At 44.7% G+C, this 23,891-nt stretch overlaps 2 pseudogenes; both read right to left on the bottom strand.

Moving 5' to 3' along the window:
- Positions 1 to 23,891, bottom strand: part of LOC101603226 — an 83,600-nt pseudogene that overhangs the window by 33,711 nt on the left and 25,998 nt on the right.
- Positions 9,226 to 9,375, bottom strand: LOC123458867 (annotated as a pseudogene).

Below are 23,891 nucleotides of genomic sequence, written 5' to 3'. Positions count from 1 at the left end.
CTCCTGAACGCTCTAGCTTCTGGTGTCAGTGTCTCTACAGGGACATTCTATAAGGAGAATATAGACGTCATTTAATCTCATCGTCATAACAACTATCTTTGACATTGTAAATCAACTTAATTGCTATTCAGTTTATACTTTAACTTCCCATGCAACTTGACCACAGGGAGGAAATGGGCCATGCATGCCCACTCAGGTATTCCTATGGCATCTATTGTTTTTCTTTTTCTTTCTTTCTTTTTTTTTTTAGAGAGAGACAGACAGAGAATTGGTGCGCCAGGGCCTCAAACACTGCAATCGAACTCCAGGCACTTGTGCCACCTAGTGGGCATGTGCAACCTTTGCGCTTGCTTCACCTCTGTGCATCTGGCTAATGTGGGATCTGGAGAGTTGAACATGAGTCCTTAGGCTTCGCAGGCCAGTACCTTAACCACTAAGCTATCTCTCCAGCCCAGCATCTATTGTTTTGATGTAGAAAGGTAAATCTCAGTGGGATCCTTAACTTCCTGGATTAAAAGAATGCTTTCAACTGGAGAGATGGCTTAGTGGTTAAGGCCTTTATCTGCAAAAACTAATGACCCAGGTTCAATTCCCTAGGACATACATAAAGCCAGGTGCCCAAAGTAGTGCATGCATCTAAAATTCATTTGCAGTGGCTAGAGGCCCTGGAATGCCCATACTTTGATCCATCTCTCTCTATCTCTCTGCTTGCAAATAAGTAAAAAATTTTTAATTTTTTTTCCTGGTCTCAAAGTATTCATCAAAGCACATATGGACTATGTCTCTCAGCTGGCACTCATGCATTGCTAGTGTGTTTCAGTTTTACATCTAACCCCCTGGGTGAGATGAATGTAACTTACAAAACTAGGTTTCCAAGTGTATAAGACCAGCTACCACCCAGTGGATCATGGCTTTAGCTCCAGGCAGAGTGTGCTTTCCTCTCTTTTTTCCTTCCCAAGTCAAGACCAAAACCAAATTGACTGATACAGGCTAATTGAGACATCTCTTGTGTAGTTATTCCTCTAAATTGAAACAGACCTTCCTAGAGGAAAGGAGGGAGGTGTACAAGACTCAGGAAGTAAACAAAATTTACAGAGCTCAGGAAACTCCTGAAACTTACAAGATTCACAAGGCCCCTTCCCAAGGTCATCTAAATAACAGTTGCTTGGGTGAGACCTCTTCAGAGGGTAGAGCTGCCTGCAAATTGTGCCAGGAGCTCCAAGGGTACAGATTTCCTGAGTGCTCACCCTTGCTGGGGTGGGGTTCCTGGTAATGTGGTGGTCTTTGAGCCATCTATGCCCCTGAAAGTAATCTCTTACCTGTGGTCCTGTAAGTAACCCCAATAAACTCACTGGCTCACCATTATACCTGGGTGGAAATATTTCCTTGGTCTATTATTGGTGCTCTGTCTGGGGTAAATAAATGTTTATTGGCATGTCTCTGGGAAAAGTCACTCAACAAGCCAGTACAAAGTTGTGGGACATCTGCCTTACAGCAGCAGATTTGGCTTTTGCATGGTTGGCCTAGAACAGTTGTTTTTGGCTATTATTAGACATCAAGATCAAAACCATTCCTATAACTGTGATAGCAAATTTGTATGCATCATCTATTTATAAGATAATGCTTATTTTTTGAGTCTTCTACCACAAAAGTCAAGTATGCAACTGACCAAAAAGTGCTAAAAAATTTTTTTTATCATTACCTATGGCCAAGTCTAAAGGAAAGACCAAAACAACAGCCTGTCTTGTCCCATTGGAGAAAAGCTGCCCTGTCAAGAGACCATTCTGGCCCTGACTCTTGGGTGACCTAAGGAACATCTTTTTTTTTTTTTTAATTTTTTATTTATTTATTTGAGAGGGACAGACACAGAGAGAAAGACAGATAGAGGCAGAGAGAGAGAATGGGCGCGCCAGGGCTTCCAGCCTCTGCAAACGAACTCCAGATGCGTGCGCCTCCTTGTGCATCTGGCTAACGTGGGACCTGGGGAACCGAGCCTCGAACCGGGGTCCTTAGGCTTCATAGGCAAGCGCTTAACCGCTAAGCCATCTCTCCAGCCCATCTTTTTATTTTAAAAAAAAAAAAAAATCTGCCAGGCATGGTAGCACATGTCTTTAACCCCAGCACTTGGGAGGCAGAGGTAGGAGAATTGCTGTGAGTTCAAGGCCACCCTGAGACTACAGAGTGAGCTCCAGGTCAGCCTAGGCTAGAGTGAGATCCTACCTTGAAAAACCAAAAAATAAACAAATTAATAAAAAGTGTACCAAATGAGCGGCCTGTCTTGCAGCGCTCGCCTATGTTACATCATGTGACGTCAGCGCTGTCGTGGGTCTGAATACACAATTGGAACACGGCACTGGGAATGCCGTCATGCCGTACAATGCCCATAAATGCTGCTTGAAACACCTTGCCTCAGCTGTATGTTATGAATTGCAGTACTTTTATTATACATTTTATTATACAAAGTTTCCCACTCTGAATTAATTATGGAAAACAGACAATATATTCCTCAGCATGCACCAGATAATTTATCTTTGGATTGTATTGTGTTAGAATGTTGGATTTTTAAATTAATTATTATTATGATGATGATGGTTTTTTTGTTTTGTTTTGTTTTGGTTTTGGTTTTGCAGGATAGGGTTATGATCTAGCCCAGGCTGATCTGCAATTCACTCTGTAGTCTCAGATTGTCCTGGAAATCACAGCAATCCTCCTACCTCTTTTTTTTTTTTTTTAATTTTTTTTGTTTATTTTTATTTATTTATTTGAGAGCGACAGACAGAGAGAGAAAGAGGCAGATAGAGAGAAAGAGAGAAGAGAATGGGCGCGCCAGGGCCTCCAGCCACTTCAAACGAACTCCAGACGCATGTGCCCCCTTCTGCATCTGGCTAACATGGGTCCTGGGGAATCGAGCCTCGAACCGGGGTCCTTAGGCTTCACAGGCAAGCGCTTAACTGCTAAGCCATCTCTCCAGCCCCCTCCTACCTCTTGCCTTCCGATTGCTGGGATTAAAAGCGTGCACCACCATGCTCGACCAAATGTTGGGTTTTTAAAAATATTTTATTTATTTGCATACATAGAGAAAGACAGATATAAGAGAGAGAGAATGGGCACACTAGGGCCTCCAGCCACTGCAAATGAACTGCAGATGAACGTGCCACTTTGTGCATCTAGCTTTACATGGGCACTGGGGAATTGAACCCCTTTTGTCCAGTTTTGCAGCCAAGCACCTTCACCACTGAGCCATCTCTCCAGCCCCAAATGTTGGATTTTTTTTTAAGTTTTGTTTTGTTTTATTGAAGTAGGGTTGCACTGTATCTCTTACTGACCTGGAACTCACTCTGGAGTCCCAGGCTGGCCTTGAACTCACAGCAATCCTCCTACCTCTACCTCCTGAGTGCTGGGATTAAAGGTGTGCACCACTAAGCCAGAGAATAGTATTATCTGTAAAATCGTTCTGGGATTGGGCTAGGAATTGCATTCAGCCTGCACATCAACGTGGGGAGAAGTAACATGTTTACCATCAAGTCTTTCAGTCTACCAACACAGGGTATCTCTGCCTTCATCGAGATGTCTTTGATTTCTCTAATTCACACATTATAGTTTTTTGCACTCAAGTGCTATACAGAATGTGGTAGATTTACACTAAATAACTTCATTTTTGAGCAACTTTATAATTTTTTAAAAATTTATTTCAAGGAAAGAGGAAGAACGAATGAATGAGGGAATGCACTGGAACCTCTTGCCACTACAAATGCCTTTGTGCATCTGGCTTTACGTGGGTACTGGGGAATCAAACCCAGGCCAGCATACTTTGCAAGCAAGGGCCTTTAACCACTAAGCAATCTCCCCAATCTCCATTTTTGGACAATTTTATATACCATTGTACCTTAAAATGTTGGTATTCATGTATCCATGGCTTGTATACAGTAGTAGATTACTACATGTTATCTTCCATCTGTCAACCTTACTGAACTAACTTAATATTTATAGAAGAGTTGTTTTATTTATTCATTGTCCTCCAGGTTTTTTATGTGAACAACAGTCTACTTTACAAGTGAGGCAGTTTTATTTCTTCCCTTTCATTATATTTGCCTTTTATTTCTTTTGTTTGCTTCGCTGCACTGTCCAGACCTACATATTCAACGTGTATTGTTTCCTTGTACCTTCTCTCTTTCCCTCTTATGGTCCTTTGTTTTTCTTTTCTTTTCTTGTTTTTGGGCAGAGTCTTATGTAGCCCAGTATTGAGATGAGACTGTATCCTGCTCAGTTATTTCATATTGTGGGCAAAACAGTGTTTTTTTCAGATTATTGCCTTGCCCTGAGAAACTTTTTTTTTTTTTTTTGGTTTTTCGAGGTAGGATCTCACTCTAGCCCAGGCTGACCTGGAATTCACAATGTAGTCTCAGGGTGGCCTTGAACTCACGGTGATCCTCCTACCTCTGCCTCCCGAGTGCTGGGATTAAAGGCGTGTGCCACCACACCCGGCTCAAAACTCTTATTTTATAAGCGGCTTCTGATTCCATTTTGAGGGTTGAGGATGACTCTTCCACTTGGGTGGACATGTGAATGGCACATCTGCCTGTCTGTCATCACCCGTGTGGTGCACACTTACAAATGACTTGTTTCTGAGAGTGGAGTGTCACTCTATACATTTATCCCTGTGAATTGGGACTGTTGGAGGACATGGGCGTATTGAAAGTCTATCAGGAAAAGGAGGCCCAAGAACTTCTCAGATACGTTAGGCTAAGGAAAGGGTGCCACGCTGTCACATGGCTCTGTGATGACAAGGGCTCCACTGTTATCTGACCACCCAAAGTGTGCATCCAAGAACTCCCGACTCTTCCAGGGGCTTCAGCTTGGCTCTGTCCAACTCTCAATGCTGCCTACTCAATGTCCTCTACCTTTGCATGTGGACCTGCTGACCACCGGTCTGTGTGTCTGGACCTTGCTGCGCCCTTCATTTAGCCTTTCTCCTGCGGCTTGGGCCCCGACGCCCCTGCCAGCAGCCGCTGCGGTTTACCCAGCCTCTCCTCCAGCGGGTTATCATCTTACCAGTAACGGGACTTGTCCATTTCTCCATTTCTCAGCTCTGACCACTTAGGCCTCTTTGGAATTCTGCCTTTTTAACCCTTTGCGGTCATTCTGTGACCCACATGTGCGCATGTTTCAATACAGTTATAGATCTGTGAAATGTGATGTCGTGTGTGATTTGAGAGTCAACATTAGTAATTTAAGATTGGAATTAAAAAAAGCTATGGGAAGCCGGGCGTGGTGGTGCACGCCTTTAATCCCAGCACTCGGGAGGCAGAGGTAGGAGGGCCACCGTGAGTTCGAGGCCACCCTGAGACTACGTAGTGAATTCCAGGTCAGCCTGGGCTAGAGTGAGACCCTACCTCGAAAAACCAAAAAAAAAAAAAGAAAGAAAGAAGAAAAAGACAAGAAAAGCTATGGGCTGGAGAGATGGCTTAGAGGTTAAGCGCTTGCCTGTGAAGGACCCAGGTTCGAGGCTCGCTTCCCCAGGACCCACGTTAGTCAGATGCACAAGGGGGCGCACGCATCTGGAGTTCGTTTTCAGTGGCTGGAGGCCCTGGCGCACCCATTCTCTCTTTCTCTCTCTTTCTCTCTGTTGTTCTCAAATAAATAAATAAAATAAACAAAAAAAATTTTTTTTTAAGCTGTGATTGCCTTGGTCAGGACTATCAAGGAAAACAGGAATATCTGGCAAATTGTTACCACTGAAACCTCTATACCTTGTGAATTTATTATTATTCAATAAGTTATGGCATTGTGGGTACAATGTGACAGACATGTTCTTCTGTTCCTGACACAGTGTGCTCACAGCCTCCACCTCCACAAGTAGCCAAGAGTGACCTTGAATTCCTGCTCCTTGTTTCCATTTCCAGGTACTGGGAATAGGGTCATGCACTGTCATGCCTAGCACCTCGTTCCTTCTCTTAAAAGGAAAATAGTCAGTATTTCACGCATAAGAATAATGTTGGTGGTAGGCTTTTAGTCGCTATTTTCTTCCAGTTTGAGGAATTATCTTTCTATTCCTTTTTCTTTTTCCCCAGAGCTTTGTATGAGGAATGGGTGTTGAACTTCATTAAACACTTTTGGGGTGGTGAGTTGAGAAACAGTTTCGCTCTAGTACTTGCTATGTAGCTCAGGGTGACTTTGAACTCTCAGTCCTTCTCTTTCAGCCTCCAAGTGCTGGGGGTCAAGGCAGCTGTACACCACCACCCCTGGCTTCAAATGCTTTTTCATGCAGAGCTTTTCGTTGTCCTAGCTTTTTCCTCTTCATCCCATTACCATGGTAGGTACATTGATTTCTTTTTTTCAGGGCAGGGTCTCACTCTGTTGCCTAGAGCCTCAAAGTACTGTATCCAAGCAACCCTTCTGTCTCAGCCTCCTTAGTGGCAGAGATTACAGGCATATGTTTTGTTTTGTGTTGTTTTTTCGAGGTAGGGTCTTGCTGTAGCTCAGGCTGACCTGGAATTCACTGTGTAGTCTCAGGGTGACCTCGAACTCATGGCGATCCTCCTACCTCTGCCTCCCAAGTGCTGGGATTAAAGGTATGAGCCACCACGCCCAGCAGATGTTTTGAATTTGGAACCAGCGTTCCATTGCTGGCATAAACCTACTTGGTCGTGGCATTTGGTGTAGAACGCAATCCTCCAGTTATATAAGTACAATGCATGCTCTATCTGACTGCCACCGACGCTCCCAGTCCTCCAATTATGATGGTCAGTCCCGTCGGTGGTGGTTTGTATATAAAATGCCCTCCATAGACTCGTGTTTGAATACTTGATTCCCAGGACGGTGGTGCTGTTGGCTACTGAGCCTTCAGGACGTGAGCCTTGCTGGGGGAAGTGTGTCACTGAAGTGGAACTTGATGATATCACGACGTGACGTGGGCTTCCCACTAAGCTCTGCTGTGCCTTCCTGCCAAAATGCACAATGCCCCTCAAAATCGTCGGCCAAGGGCTGGAGAGATGACGCAGTGGTTGAGGGCTCTGGCTTGCAAAGCCTGATGGCCTGGCTTCGATTCCCCAGCACCCATGTAAAGCCAGATGCTGAAAGTGGCGCATTCACCTGCAGTTTGCAGTGGATGGAGGCCCTGGAGTACCCATTCTCTCTGTTTCTCCCTGATATTCCCAGATTGCTTCTTATAAATTTTTCTTTTGATTTTCTTTTTTAAACTATTTATTTTTATTGATTTATTTGAAAGAGAGAGAATGGACATGGCAGGGCCTCTAGCCACTGCAAACAAATTCCAGATGCATGCACCACCTTGTACATTTGGCTTTATGTGGTCCCTGGGGAATTGAACCTGGGTCCTTTGGCTTTGCAGGCAAGTGCCTTAACCACTAGGCCATCTCTCTAGTCCAAATATTTTTATTTATTTGAGAGGGTGAGTATGGGCATGCCAGGTCCTTCTGCCACTGAAAATGAATTCCAGAAGTATGTACCACTTTGTGCTTCTGGCTTTACGTGGGTCCTGGGGAATTGAATCTTGGCTGTGCGGCTTTACAAGCAAGTGCCTTTAACCATCCAGCCATCTCTCCAGCTCTTCTTTTGTTTTTAAAGAACTTTCCTTTAGCTATTGACTTACAATTTGTTTTTTTTTTTCTTGGTTTTTTTTTTTTTTTTTTTTTTTTTTTGGTTTTTCAAGGTAGGGTTTCATTCTAGCCCAGGCTGTCCTGGAATTCACTATGTAGTCTCAGGGTGGCCTTGAACTCACCATGATCTTCCAACCTCTGCCTCCCGAGTGTTGGGATTAAAGACGTGTGCCACCATGTCTGGCACAATTCATTTTTAAATGCTGGTGGTAGAGTCTTTTATTATTCTTTTTCTTTTTTAGAGGCAGGGTCTTACTTTAGCCCAGGCTGACCTGGAACTTCCTCTGTGGCCCCAGGCTGGCCTCAAGCCCATGACAATCTTCCTACCTCAGCCTCCCAAGTACTGGGGTTAAAGACATGTGCCACCATGCCTAGCTTATTATTATTAATTTTTAATTTCAATTATTTTTCATTTTTATTTATATTTTTGGTTTCTCGAGGCAGGGTCTCACTCTGGTCCAGGCTGACCTAGAATTAACTATGTAGTCTCAGGGTGGCCTCAAACTCATGAAGATCTTCCTACCTCTGCCTCCCGAGTGCTGGGATTAAAAGCATGTGCCACCATAGCTGGCTTAGCTTATTATTTTTTTATAAAGATTTATTTTTATTTATTTATTTACTAGAGAGGGAGAGAAAGAGAGAGACTGGGAGCACCAGAGCCTCTGGCCACTACAAATGAACTCCAGATGCATGCGCTACTATGTGCATCTGGCTTAAGTGGGACCTGGAGAATCTAACCTGAGTCCTTAGGCTTCACAGGCATGTGTCTTAACTGCTATAGCTTATTTTTTTTAATGTGTGTGTGCATGTTCATGCATATGCAGGTGCAGATATTTATACGTGTGCAGGTAGAGGCCAGAAGACAACCCTGATGTCATCCTTAGGAAGGCTGTCCACGTCCTTTTGAGACAGAGGCTTTCAGTGGCCTGCAGCTCATCTCTCAGGCCAGATTGGCTGACCAGTGGGTACAAGGATCCACGTTGTCTCTGCCTCCCCAGATCTAGGATTACAGGCACCCATGCCATCACACCCAGTTCTTTTACATGGGTAAATCCTCCTGCTTGTGAGTTTAGCACTTTACAAACTGAGCTGTCTTCCCAGCCCAAATGGATTCATCAATTTTCCCTTCATCTCAGAATGACTGGCTTCCTCTTCATTCCTGAAGAGGTTTTTTTTTTTTTTTCACTCTGATAAACAGTCCACAGTAGCTGGATCTGGTGGTGCATGACTTTAATCCCAGCCCTTGGGAGGCAGAGGTAGGAGAACCGCTGTGCGTTTGAAGTCAGCCTGGGCCTCCAGAGTGAGCTCCAGGTCAGCCTGGGCCACAGTGAGACCCTACCTCGGGGGTAAAAAAAAAAAAAAAAAAAGAGTCCAAAAAGCCGGGCATGGTGGCACACACCTTTAATGCCAGCACTCTGGAGGCACAGGTAGGAGGATCGCTGTGAGTTCAAGGCCACCCTGAGACTACATAGTAAATTCCAGGTCAGCCTGAGCTTAAGTGAAACCCTGCCTAGAAAAAACAAAGAAGAAGAAAAAAAGAGTCCATGTCGCTACTTCTTTTCTTTCAGTATGTGAAAAATATTGTGCACTTCCTGTGGCCTCTGGTTTCTGATCCAAAATCATTTGTTAGTAAGAATAATTTTTGTGTTTGGGGGTTGGAAATCGCAGGGGTCAGCACATCCAGAGTGCAATGGAGAAGCTTTGCCCTGGGAAAACCACCTTTGTGATCATGGTACTTTCCCTGCCAGGTAAGTATAAGAATAATTGTTTTTCTCCATTAGGAATGCATTTGTCTTCTCTTTCTGCTTTCATTTTTTGATTTGTCTTTAGTTATATGGAAGTTTGGTTTTTATTTATGCAGGCTGAATTTTGGCAGGATGTTACCCTGTTTGGGGTTTGCTCTGGTATCTGGGAAAGGGACGACTGAGGACTGGATCCAGGTTTCACACGTGCTAAGCACACTGCCTCTTGAATCTGTTGTAGGCTTTTTGTCTTCTGTAAAATTTGGAGAGTTTTACCCACTATTATTTTCCAGTATTTCTGAACATTATAGTTTCATTTCTCCTTCTCTTACTGCATCTTTTTTAAAAGTCCCTCAGGTTGTTTGTTTGTTTTTGGTAGGGTCTTGCTGTAGCCCAGGCTGGCCTGGAATTCACTATGTAGTCTCAGGGTGACTTCAAACTCTCAAAACTCCCAGAGATCCTCCTTCCTCAGTTTCCCAAGTGCTGGGATTACAGGTGTGCACCACCACCATGCCCAGCATTGCAACATCTTGTTGGTGTCCAACTATTGACCTTCTGTTTACCATCTTCAGTGGCTTGGATATAATTTAAATATGGGATTCTGAGGCCTTTTGTTGTGAGGCTTTGGATCCTACTAAAACCTTTTGTTTTCCTCTGAGATGATTTTGGCAGGGCACCATTACTGCTACGTGGAGGTGGAGATCCAGAGTTTTCCACTTGGCTCTACTGATGCACTAAGTGGGGAGGCATGCTCATCACAACTGCTGGGCTGAGGGTGAGAATGCCAGCTTTCTCCTAGGCCTGTACTGACTTCTCATTGGCTGGGAGGGACAGAAGTGCCTCCTTACTGCCCTCCATGAGGCGTGTTACTGCTGGGCAGAGGGGGAAAGGCCTCCTCTGACCCCACTCCAGTGGGAAGCAAAATAGCGCCTGCTTACTGGGAGAGGGGTTAGCATGTAGAAGGCCAGGCTTCCTGGGTGGACTGTTGATTCGGTGACAGGGCAAGGAAGAACTCATTTCCCCCTATTAGGGACAAAACTCTCAGCCCTACGTGGCTTTCTCTCCTTGCACGCTGGCAGTAGGTTTTATATTCACACGTTACCGCAGTTTCTATCACAGCCCAGGGAGGGGCACCTGGGCTTCCACTCAGCCTTTGTGGCGAGGGTGGAAATGGGGACCTCAGCGGTGTTTGGCTTCAGTTGAGCAGTTTGCAACCCAAAGCGCTCCATTCTTGCCAGGCTGCTCCTCTTATTTAGGCCCTTGGCTGGCGAGAGCGGGCCTTTGTGGGAGCTCTTTCTTTCCTTAGCGTGTTGGCATTTCTATGTTGCTGGCTTGTTCCCTTCCAAATGCAGGATGCATTGGGCACAAAGCAAACGCAGGGAACTCGGCACCATTCTGCCCTCTGGTCACAGTGTCCCCAGCTAATATGCCTCATCTCCACCTCTCAGTGTTTTCTGTTCGGGGCTTTTAAAAACGTTTTATTTATTCATTTGAGACGATGGGCGCACCAGGACCTCTTGTTACTAGGAACAAACCCCAGATGCATGCACCATTTTGTGTGTGTGTGTGTGTGCATCTGGCTTTACGTGAGTACTGGGAAATTGAACCCAGATTGGCAGGCTTTGCAAGCAAGCGCCTTTAACCGCTGAACCATCTTTCCAGCCCCTCTATTTTGGTTCGGTTGGTTTTTCTCCCCCGTGATGAGAATCAAGCCTTATGCATGTTCAGGAAGGTACGTTCCCAGCCCAGTGGGTTGGCTTCTGCATAGCATTCTTGGGCTTTGGTGGGATTTTGCAGGACAACCAGGGAAAGCATGTCGACTCCTCTTCCCAGAAGCACAGATTGCACGTGGTCGTTCTGAAGAGTGGACAGAAGCTTCAGGCTGGACCAAACTAGAGAGACCCATACTGTGGGGTTCAGGAAGGCAACCAGGTTGGTTGGTATCCACTTGAGCTGGCTGTCCCTGGGCGGGGGGGGGGGTTCCTCTTAGTAACTTTCTAGGCCAAAAATCTCCTCCATCTTGAAGTTATGGATCAGTTACTCAAAATGAGGAACAAAAGTCAAGTCAATTCAAGGCCAGGTGTGGTGGTGCATGCCTTTAATCCCAGCATTCGGGAGGCAGATGTAGGAGGATGCCATGAGTTCAAGGCCATCCTGAGACTACAGAGTGAATTCCAGGTCAGCTGGGGCTAGTGTAAAACCCTAACCTCAAAAAACAGAAAAAAGCTGGGCATGGTGGTGCACACCTTTAATCCCAGCACTCAGGAGGCAGAGGTAGGAGGATCGCTCCATAGTGAATTACAGGTCAGCCTGGGCTAAGGTGAGATCCTGCCTTAAAAAAATAAAAAAATAAAAAATAAAAAAGTCAGTTCAGTCAAGAAAAGTACAAAAAAAAAAAAGTTGATTTTGTTTTGTGCAAATCACTCAAGGCTCAAGCAGGACTCCGGTCGTCAAGTTTCAGGCCTTCATCACATGGTTCTTGCAGTCACTTACCACAAATCACACATTTCAGGTCTCTGACAGCCAGACTAGACTCACAGACCCATCCTTTCACTGGAATTTACAGTTCCTACTTTTTTAGGTTGTAGGAAATAGATATCAAATTTGGCATGTTAATCATATATATATATATATATATATACAATATATCCTCAATAATACATACATAATAATAAGATTTAGGATACATTTATATAGTCAATCTTTGTCAAGGTGTTTTTGTTTCGTTTTTGCTTGTTTGTAACGTTTTTTTTTTGTTTTTTTTTTTTAATTATTTATTTATTTATTTTTTGAGAGTGACAGACACAGAGAGAAAGACAGATAGAGGGAGAGAGAGAGAATGGGTGCTCCAGGACTTCCAGCCTCTGCAAACGAACTCCAGATGCATGCGCCCCCTTGTGCATCTAGCTAACGTGGGACCTGGGGAACTGAGCCTCGAACCGGGGTCCTTAGGCTTCACAGGCAAGCGCTTAACTGCTAAGCCATCTCTCCAGCCCTTTTTTTTGGTTTTTTGAGGTAGGGTCTCACTCTGGCTCAGGCTGACCTGGAATTCACTATGGAGTCTCAGGGTGGCCTCGAATTCTCGGCAATCTTCCTACCTCTGCCTCCCAAGTGCTGGGATTAAAGGTATGAGCAACCAAGCCCAGTTTGTAACTTTTGTTTTGAGCTAGGTCTCCGTGTAACCCAGGCTGTCCTTGAACTTGCTATGTAGCTGAAGATGATCTTGACTTCCTGATCCTCCTGTCTTCCCCTCCCCATGCTGGGATTACAGATGTGCACCACCATGCCATTTACATGGTACTGTGGATTAAACTCGGGGATTAGTGGATCTGGACAATATTCCCAGCCCAAAGAATATCTATCACCATCAGGAAAATGTAGATTTAAACTATGTTGATTGAGTAAAGGAAAGGTGGAGGGAGGGCTAATTAAAATCTAAGAGGATATAAATAAGTCATATGGAAACCTACTTTTTTGGACAATGGAACATTCAGGAGCCATAGATTATTACTAAAAAATTTTCAGTGCCAGGAATGGAACAACTTCCAGTGAGTTGTTGGCCGTGGAGGTCTATGACACTCCCAAGACATTACAGGCCATTGTCAAGGCCCTTGGTTTCCCACCAGGAATAGATGGTAAGACCCTATTGCTGAAGACTCCACATACTTGAGCTGCAAGGTCACCAAGAAATCCTGCTGGAGCTGAGCTGATAACCTCCTCCATGTAGACCAGCAGAAAGAAGGCTGGAAAAAGCTACGCTACATGCAGTTCAATGCAAAAGAGAGAAATCACCAGTGAAGATACCAAACAGTGGACACTGCAAGCTTAAATGAGCCAATGGGTGCAATAGTGGCATGTCTGTCATGGTGGAAATCAACTGCCCTCTAATTGGACTGGAAGCCTGCTCCATGGGAGGGAATACAACCCTGATACTGAAAACCTATAATGGGTAGTCATGAGCCCTAGGGGTGTAATGTCTGCTGGTGTCTGGCTAAATGTATATACTATGCTCACCAAACTGCCCAATAAGCACTTCTCTTAATGTTCATACTCATATATTAATGCTGTTCTCACTTTTGGTTAGAGAAGCTTTTCAGATGGCAGTGACCTTAGGACAACTCAGAAGGCACCATGGTGCTGAGAAGAAGTGACAGAGGAGTGCTCAGCACTGAAATATCTCTATCATACCTTCCAAGGCTCAGGGTCCATGCAGAAGAGGTGGCAGAAAGAATGTAAGAGCCAAAGGAAGGGTAGGACTCCTTACAACATGCTCCTCAAGACACAAAATGGCCTGGATATCCATGACCTCACAGTGCCTGACACTACCTACACAAGACCATCATAATAGGAGGAAAAGATGATGACATCAGAATAAAAGAGAGACTGATTGAGAGGGGGAGGGATATGATGGAGAAGGGAGTTTCAAAGGGGAAAGTGGGGGGAGGGAGAAAATTACCATGGGATATTGTTTACAACTATGGAAATTGTCAATAAAAATAAATAAAAATAAAAACTGTGTTGAGAGCTGGAAGGATTGCTTAGTGGTTAAGGCATTTGGCTGCAAAGCCAAAAGGCCCCGGTTTGATTCCTCAAAACCCATGTTAGCCAGATGCAGAAGGGGGCACACACATCTGGAGGCCCTGGTGTGCCGATTCTCTTTCTCTCCCCCCCCCCGTCAGATAAATAAATAAATATTAAAAAAATAAAACTATGTTGAGATTCCATCTCACTCCTGTCAGATTGGCTACCCATCATGAAAACACATGACCATAAATGTTGGCAAGGATGCAGAAAAAGAGGAAACCTTCTGCACTGTTGATGGGAATGCAGTCTGGTCCAGCCATTGTGGGAATCACTGTGGAGGTTCCTGAGACAGCTAAAAATAGATTTACCATATGACCCAGCTATACCACTCCTAGGTATATATCCTAAGGACTCATATTACTACATTAGATACTTGCTCAACCATGTTTATTGCCTCTTTTCACAATAGCTGGGAAATGGAAACAGCCTAGACCCCTCAAATGATGAGATAATGAAGATATGGCACATTTTTACAAAGGAGTTCTACTCAGTGGTAAACAAGAATGAAATTATAAAATTTGCACTCCACGATTAGTCTCTCTTTTTATTTATTTATTTGAGAGAGAGAAAGAGGGAGGAGGAAGAGAGAGAGAGAGAGAATGGGCACATCAGGGTCTACAGCCACTGCAAATGAATTCCAGATGTATGCGCCACCTTGTGCATCTAGCTTACGTAGGTCCTGGGAAATTGAACCTGGGTCCTTTGACTTTGCAGGCAAATACCTTCACTGCTAAACCATCTCTTCAGCCCAACTAGTTTCTCTTTTATGTTGATGTCATCATCTTTTCCTCCTATTATAAAGGTCATGTGTAGGTAGTTCCAGGCATTGACAGGTCATGGATATCCAGACCATGTTGTTGTGTGTGGAAGAGTGTACTGTAAGCCATTCTACCTTTCCTTTGGGTCTTACATTCTTTCTGCCACCACTTCTGCAACGGACCCTGAGTTTTGGAGGGTGTAATAGAGATGTTGCAGTGATGAACACTCCTCTGTCACTTCTCAGCACTATGGTGCCTTTTGAGTTATCCCAGAGGTCACCGCCATCTGAAAAGAGAAGCTTCTCTAACCCAAAAGTGAGAGTAGCATTAATATATGAGTATGAACATTATAGAACTGCTTACTGGGCTGGAGGGATGACTTAGCAGTTAAGGTGTTTGCCTGCAAAGCCAAAAGGACCCAGGTTTGATTCCCTAAGACCCACATTAGCCAGATGCAGAAGAGGGCGCATGCGTCTGGAGTTCATTTGCAGTGGCTGGAGGCCCTGGCATGCCCATTCATTCTCTCCACTCCCCCTTTCTCTGTCAAATAAATTAACTTAAAGAAAAGAAAAGAGAAAGGAAGGAAGGAAAAAAGAGGTAGGTAGGGAAAGGAAAGGCTATGTGAGAGGGGAGAGCTTAAGGGAAGCTGTAGTAGATATGTAAGTATGAAGGCAGAAAAATGGGGGGCAGGGGGAGAGGATGGAGGAGAGGAGGGGGTGGAAGGAAGGAGGGTTAATCAAATTTTAAGGTTTATGGATAAGCCATATGGAATACCACTGCTTCACTAGTCTGTGTGTGTGTATGTGTGTGTGTGTGTGTTTAAAAAGAGAGAGTTTGGCTGGGCGTGGTGGCACACACTTTTAATCCCAGAACTTGGGAGGCAGAGGTAGGAGGATCACCGTGAGTCTGAGGCCACCCTGAGACTACGTAGTTAAATCCAGGTTAGCCTGGACCAGAGAGAGACCCTCCCTCAAAAAAATAAATAAATAATAAATAATAAAATTTTAGGGCTGGAGAGATGGCTTAGCGGTTAAGCGCTTGCCTGTGAAGCCTAACGACTCCGGTTCAAGGCTTGATTCTCCAGGACCCACGTTAGCCAGATGCACAAGGAGGCGCACGTGTCTGGAGTTCGTTTGCAGTGGCTAGAAGCCCTGGCATGTCCACTCTCCTCTCTCTCTCTCTCTCTCTCTCTCTCTCTCTCTCTGCCTCTTTCTCTGTCATTGTCAAATAAATAAATAAAATAAACAAAAAAAAATTTTTAAAAATTTTTTAAAAAGATAGAGAGTTTGAAGCTGGGTGTGATGGTGCATGCCTTTCATTCCAACAATTGGGAGACAGAGGTAGAAGGATTGCTGCAAGTTTGAGGCCACCCTGAGACTACTTAGTGAATTCTAAGTTAGCATAGGCCAGAGCAAGACCCTACCGCAAAAAAAAAAAAAAAAAAAAAAAAAAAAAAAACAGAAAGACAGAGAGAGAGGTCTGGAGGGATGGCTTAGCGGTTAAGGCATTTGCCTGCAAAGCCAAAGGACCCAGGTTTGATTCCCCAGGACCCACGTTAGCCAGATGCACAAGGGGGCGCACGCGTCTGGAGTTTGTTTGCTGTGGCTATTGGCCCTGACGCGCCCATTCTCTCTCTCTCTCCCTCCCTCCCTCTTTCTCTGTTAAATAAATAAATAAAAATACTTTTAAGAGAGAGAGAGAGAGAGAGATTGAGGATGAGTTTGAGCAGAAGTATCCTGTGGAGGTGGATAATGTACCCAGGAGATTGTTATTAGAAAAATTTCAGTGCCAGGGATGGGATACCTCCCAGCAGGTTATTGGCTAGGAAGTCCCTGATGCCCCAAAACATTACAGGCCACTGCCAAGGCTCTTGGTAGCCCAGCAGAACTAGAGGGTAAGACACTATTGCTGAAGACCCCACATGTCTGGGCTGCAGGTCACTGAGAAATCAGGTTGGAGCTGAGCTGAGCTGGAAACCTCCTCCCTGTCAGGATGCTAGCAATCTTATGTAGCCTATTTCACAGAGAAAAGTCATTAACAGTCTTAACCAGCAGTGGACCCTGCAAGTTTTATAGATGTCCAACCAGACCAAATTTACCAACTGGTTCAAACGTGGCATATCTGTTATAGGGGAAAGCAATTGCTATCTACTTGGACTTGAGGTCCACTCCACAGGAAAGAATTTCTGCCTGGTACTAAAAACCTAATGAAGGGGCTGGAGAGATGACTTAGCAGTTATGGCACTTGCCTGTGAAGCCTAAGGACCCAAGTTTGGCTCCCCAGAACCCATGTAAGCCAGATGCACAAAGTTTCACATGTGTCTGGATTTCATCTGCAGTGGCTGGAGGCTCTGGTGTGCCCATTCTCTATCTCCCTATCTCTCAAATAAATAAAATATTTAAGATAAAACCTAATGAAAAGTCTATGGCTTGAGAGGTCATGCACCCTAGGGAGGAATCTACTACTATTGTCTGGCTAAATGGGTACATTATGCCCACCAAACTACCCTCTAAATACTTAGGCTTATGCCCACATATTAATGCTACTTTCACTTTTGGTTAGAGAAGCTTCTTTTTTCAAATGGAGGTGACCACTAGGATCACTCAGAACTCACCAAAGTGCTGAGAAGTGACAGTAGACAGTGTTCAGCATTAAACAAGACATCTCTATCACACCCTCCAAGGGCCAGGGACCACTGTGGAAGAGGTGGCAAAAAGAATGCAAGAAGCCGGGCGCGGTGGCGCACGCCTTTAATCCCAGCACTCGGGAGGCAGAGGTAGGAGGATCACCGTGAGTTCAAGGTCACCCTGAGACTACATAGTGAGTTCCAGGTCAGCCTGGGCTAGAGTGAGACCCTACCTTGAGTAACCAAAAACAACAACAAAAATAAACAAAGAATGTAAGAGCCAAAAGAAGGGGAGGAGTGCTTACAATACTGTCTTCTAGACACAAGGTGGCTTTTATATTCATAACCACACAGTGGCTGATGCTACCTACACAAGACCTGCATAATATAAGGGGGAAAATGACATCAAAATAGCAGACTAGTTGGAAAGATAAAGGGATTCAGTGGAGGGGGGACTTAGGAGGAAGGGAGGATGGCGGGAGGGAATTATGATCATGGTATATTGTTTAAATTTATGGAAGTTGTCAATAAAAAGTTTAACAAGAGGGCTGGAGGGATGTCTTAGTGGTTAAGGTGCTTGCCTGTGAAGCCTAAGGACCCAGGTTTGATTACCCAGGACCCACATAAGCCAGAAGCACAAGGTGGTACATGCATCTGGAGTTCTTTTGCAGTGGCATGCCCATTCTCTCTCTCTGTTTGCCTCTTTCTCTCTCTCACTCTTTTTCATAAATAAATAAATAAATTTTTAAGTTTAAAAAGATTGAGTGAATGAGAAAAAGAAAGTCGGTCCCATTAGAAAGCTGGTTCTCACTGGGTGTGGTGGTGCACCCTTTAATCCCAAACACTCAAATGCAGGAGGCAGAGGTAGGAGGATCGCTGTTAGTTTGAGGCCAGCCTGAGAAAACAGTGAATTCCAGGTCAGCCTGGGCTAGTGGGAGACCCTACCTTGAAAAACCAATCAAGGGCAGAAAAAAAGAAAAAGAAAGCTGGTTCTCTTGTATTAGCTCCAAATGAGTGTACTTTGAGCCACATCAGGCTTATGTTCAATTCAGCTTCCAAAAGGATTAACTCCACCATGGAGTCTGTGGAATAATACAGAATAAATATCAAGGCAAAGAGATCAGAAGTCCAAGCAAATAGCATGCCCTGGGCAGGGAAAATGTAAATGTTAAAACAAAGCCCATCCACTTTGCCAGGGTGCCAGATTAAAATGGCAGGAAGCCCCAATCTCCCTGAAGTTAGCAGAGATCCACATGCCCAGCCCGCCCTTTTCATTTTCCCTGAGAAGATAGAGAAATACCACGGGGAGGTTAATTCTAAAATCTGGATTGCTTGTAAGCATGCAATGTGATGACCACATAAGCAATTAAAAAGGTTCATAGTTTTGTCACACCTCTTGGCCATGGCACCTGGGAACTAAGGACTAAGTAAGTGTCTCTGAAATTTACCAAAATCAAAACCCTCCTAGAAGTGACAGAGGAGTGCTCTGCACTGAAACATCTCTATCACAATCCTCCAAGGCTCAGGGTCCACTGCGGAAGAGGCGGCAGAAAGAATGTAAGAGCCAAAGGAAGGGTAAGAGTGCTTACGATGCAACTGTCCAGACAGAAATTGATCTCAATTTCCATGACTTCTCAGTGCCTAGCAATACCTTCCCAAGACCCTCATAATAGGAGGAAAAGACGATGACATCAAAATAAAAGAGAGACCAACAGAGAGAGGGAGGGGACATGATGGGGAGTGGAGTGGTGATGGAGAAAGTGTGGGGGCAGTTGTCATGGTTAATTGTCTATAAGTACAGAAGTTGTCTTTTAAAAATGAGACACAGGCCGGGCGTGGTAGCGCACACCTTTGATCCCAGCACTCAGGAGGCAGAGGTAGGAGGATCACCATGAGTTCAAGGCCACCCTGAGACTACATAGTGAATTCCAGAACAGCCTGGACTAGGGGGGTACCCTACCTCCAAAAAAAAAAAAAAAAGAGAGAGAGAGACAGGGGGGAAAAAAAAAACACCCCTCCTGCTGAGGAGCTGGAGATGCACTGTAGAGGTTGCCTAGAAGCTCTGGTTTCAGTCTCCAGCACCACATGAGCAGAATGGTGGTACACCCCTAAAATTCTAGCCCTTGGCAATTGGGAGGCAAGATCATCAGAAAGTTCAGTCATGTGTGACTGTGACTACCTAATGAGTTTCAGTTCAAAGCCAGGCTGGGATATGGGAGATCTGTCTCAAAAACAAAAACAGCAACAGGAAGTAATAATTGTTACCTCCTAGCAAAGCAGGGGACAGAAGCCTACCCAGAGGAATCCAGCAAACATGATTTGGTAGCCCTTTAGTGGAAAGACAAAGAGCTGCAGCCCTTAGCAAGCGCTGGCTGACGTACCAATCGCCATCTGGCTTTCGCGTAATGCCTCTCTTGAATTGGGATATGTTGTGGCCAGTGGAATGTAGATAAATGTGCTATGCCCTGCACTGAGCTGTCGCCTTTAAAATTCTTTTTTAAGGCTGGAGAATTGGCTTAGCGGTTAAGGCATTTGCCTGCGAAGCCAAAGGACCTGGGTTTGATTCCCCAGGACCCATGTTAGCCAGATGCACAAGAGGGCGCAAGCATCTGGGGTTCATTTGCAGTGTCTGGAAGCCCTGGAGCACCCATTCTCTCTTTCTATCTCTCTCTCCCTCTTTCTCTGTCAAATAAATAAACAAAATAAAATTTTTAATTCTTATTTTAAAAAATATTTTATTTTTACTTATTTATTTGACAGAGAGAAAGAGGGAGAGAGAGAGGGACAAAGAAAGAATGGGCATGCCAGGGAGTCCAGCCACTGCAAATGAACTCCAGATATATGTGCCACCTTGTGCATCTGGCTAACGCGGGGCCTGGGGAATTGAACCTGAGTCCTTTGGCTTTGCAGGCAAATGCCTTAACTGCTAAGCCATCCCTCCAGCCTGCCTTTAAAATTCTTACAAAATAGTTCACGTTCTCTCATCTGTCCTCCAGGGTGGATGATTCAGAGATGAAGACTGAAGCCTGGGGTTAGAGTCTCAGGTGGAGGGAAGCTGGCCCCATGGTTCAAAAGGCCTCTCCTGACCGCCCTGGGACTCTGAAGTAAGCAAGAAATACGGGGCTGGAGAGATGGCTTAGCGGTTAAGCGCTTGCCTGTGAAGCCTAAGGACCCCAGTTCGAGGCTCGGTTCCCCAGGTCCCACGTCAGCCAGATGCACAAGGGGGCGCACGCGTCTGGAGTTCGTTTGCAGAGGCTGGAAGCCCTGGCATGCCCATTCTCTCTCTCTCCCTCTATCTGTCTTTCTCTCTGTGTCTGTCACTCTCAAATAAATAAATAAATAAAAAGAAATACGTAGCGGGGTCAAAGCACTGTGTTTTGGTGCTGTTTGTAACATTAACCAGAACTCCTCATCCCAATGAATACAGCAATCGAAATGAAAGTGCTCTTCAGGAAACAAAAAAACAAGATGATAGAATCTCTGGCATCAAGTAGTTGGCAACAAGGAAACAGACATGGCACAGTGGGAGGCTGGAAGCCCATGTAACACAGTGGCTAAAAAGAAAAAGAAAAAACCAAAAAGCTTCTATTGTCACCTGTGCCCTATTGAACTGTGGCTCTGTGGAGGAAAACTGGAAGCCAACATATGTGCAGTATGTATTGGTCACTACCGGCTGCATTAGACGACAGGCTATTCCAAGAAGGACGTTTGCAGCGGAGAAAGAGGGAAAAGAAATAGAACTGGAAAGGCTCAGTGGTAAAGCAATAGGCTGCTGGGAAAAGGAACAGAGGTCATTCAGAAATTCAGGGTTGAGCAAAGTTGGAATAGCAACTTTTGTTAGATGCTGAGCTGGATGATATGAGAACAAACAAGATTTTTGTTTAACAAAATCCCAAGAAAATTTCTAGTAGAACAAACTGACTGAGCTTTGCTCATCAAAGACCAGATTAAGGATATGGTACTCAACTGACGTCTGATTGTTGGAAGGCTGCCGCCATTAAATTCAAAGAGAGCCAGGCGTGATGGCACATGTCTTTAATCCCAGCACTCGGGAGGCAGAGGTAGGAGGATCGTTGTGAGTTCAAGGCCAGCCTGGGCCTTCAGGTCAGCCTAGGCTAGAGTGAGAGCCTATCTTGAAAAAACAAAAAAAAGTTAAAAGAGAAAACTTGTTTAGAGCCAGATAAAAGGAAGGAATGGAGGGAGGGAGGGAGAGAGGGAGGGAGGGAAGAGAGAAGGAAAGGAGAAAGAAAAACAGAAACTAAGCCAAGCGTGGAGGCATATGCCTGTAATCCCAGGCTTTGGGGCTTGAGGCAGGAAGAACTCCATGAGTTTGAGGTCAACCTGGGCTACATAGAGCATAAAGCTAGCCTTGTTGAGACCTTCTTTCAAAAAAAATTTGAGGGCTGGAGAAATGGCTTAATAGTTAAGGCATTTGCCAGCAAAGCCAAAAGACCCAGGTTCAATTCTCCAGTACCCACGTAAAGTCACATGCACACCTGGAATTCGCTTGCAGTGGCTGGAGGCCCTGATGCACCCATTCTCCCTCTCTCTCCTCCCCCCATTTCTCTCAAATCAATAAATAAAAAATTAAAAAACAATATGGAAGTGACTGGAAGTAAAGTGATGAGAAGCCCACTAAGTTAAACATAGGAACACGGGTCAAAAAAAATTTTTTTATCTACTCATACTTTGAGCCCCAATCTTGCTCTGAAGGAGGACATCCTCTCAAATATACTTGTGATAGCCAAGGTGTTCAACAAAAACCATGTCAGAGGATGGCTCCAGGGACCATAGAACACAATAGAAAAATCCCCCCTAGAGAGTAAAATTACAACTGAATTGAAAGTGTGAACGACTGAAGGATTTCAAATTGTCTATTGACCAGGGAGTACTGTGTGTCTTCTGGTTTTCTCTTCCAAATACGAATGGCCAGGCTGAAGAGATTTCTCGGTGGTCAGTTTGCTTCCAAATAGGAGTGTCAATGTATCGACACTGTGTTCTGCCACTTTATACCAGCATTGCGGGAGGCAGGCTGGGGTACAGAGCTTGAGGACTCCCTCGGGGCCGGGCAGGTGCTGATTGCACACAGGGAGCCACGTCGAGATGACTACACCGCACTTGACCTTGCAGATCCTACTCTTTAGTGTAATGACTTGCTGGGACTTCGGACTGGTCAGTTTTGCAAGGGATGGCCTGCAAAACTGGGCGGCAGAATCATAAGCTAGAAGGGGTCTAAAAGCTACCTTGTTCACCTGGTACCTCAGCATTGTCAGGATGGAGTGCAAGACACTACAGGCTGCTGAGATTGACCACTGTGACTCTAAATAAATAAGAATACATAAGATAGGGCTGGAGAGATGGTTTCACAATTAAGGCATTTGTCTGCAAAGCCAAAAGACCCAGGTTTGATTCCCCAGGACCCATGTAAGCCAGATGCACAAGGTGGCACATGCATCTGGAGTTTTTTTTGCATTGGTTGGAGGCCATTCTTTCTTTCTCTCAAATAAATAAGCTTAAATTAAATATAATTTTTAAAGGAATACATAATATAGAGCTGGAAAATGGCTTTGTAGTTAAGACACTTGCCTGCAAAGCCAAAGGACCCAGGTTCACTTCCCTAGGACCCACATAAGCCAGATGCACAAGGTGGTACATGCATCTGGACTTTGTTTGCAGTGGTTGGAGACCCTGGCACGCCCATTCTCTCTCTCTCTTTATCTATCTTTCTGCCCCTTTCTTTCTCTCTTCAATAAATAAATAAATTAATTAAATTAAAATTTAAAAATAACACATGGCATATGTCTTTGCTATGTTAAATTCTTGTGGTAAATACACGCAGTCTCTGGTTTGTCTATGGGATTCTGGGACTGGAGACTTACAACTGTTTCAGACCACAGGTGTCTGCAGAGCATCCATTGCACAAGACGTGAGGATTTATAACTATGAAGTGCATGTCTGTGGAGTAAGTTTGTTACATTCTGATGAAATATACACGGGCTGATGAAACATGTGCCCCAAGGTAGTCGTGGCCTAGTGGTTAAGGCGATGGGCTTGATACCTGTGACCCTGGAGTGTCTCCCAGTATGTGAACTGGTTCTGATATGTGCATAATGGCAGCCCATCAGGGGTTTTTCCAACAAATGTAAAGTCAAAATGCATAATCAGCCAGGTGTGGTGTTGTATGCCTTCGATCCCAGCACTCGGGAGGCAGAGGTAGGAGGATTGCCGTGAGTTCGAGGCCACCCTGAGAATAATTAATTCCAGGTCAGCCTGGACCAGAGTGAGACCCTACCTCAAAAAACCAATATATTCAAATTCACTGTGATTTCCTCCTTGAAACCCTGAAGGAAGTATGTAGGCTTCAAGGATCCAAGTCATAATAAGGGGTGAGCAGCAGAGACTGATACTTTCAGTAACATCATAATTTTGTGGATAACATATTCCATATTGAACTGCTTAAAGTCTTTATAAGGAGTTCACTGGAAATACTGGGTTTCAGTTATTCACAAAGTCCCAAGGCCCTATTTTGCTATCCATAGGTATCATTTTCATATGCTGTGAC

Source organism: Jaculus jaculus, chromosome 2 (assembly GCF_020740685.1).
Source record: "Jaculus jaculus isolate mJacJac1 chromosome 2, mJacJac1.mat.Y.cur, whole genome shotgun sequence".
NCBI classification, from domain to species: domain Eukaryota; kingdom Metazoa; phylum Chordata; class Mammalia; order Rodentia; family Dipodidae; genus Jaculus; species Jaculus jaculus.
Note: the sequence above shows the minus strand (reverse complement) of the source record. Positions and strands in the feature narration are given on the sequence as shown.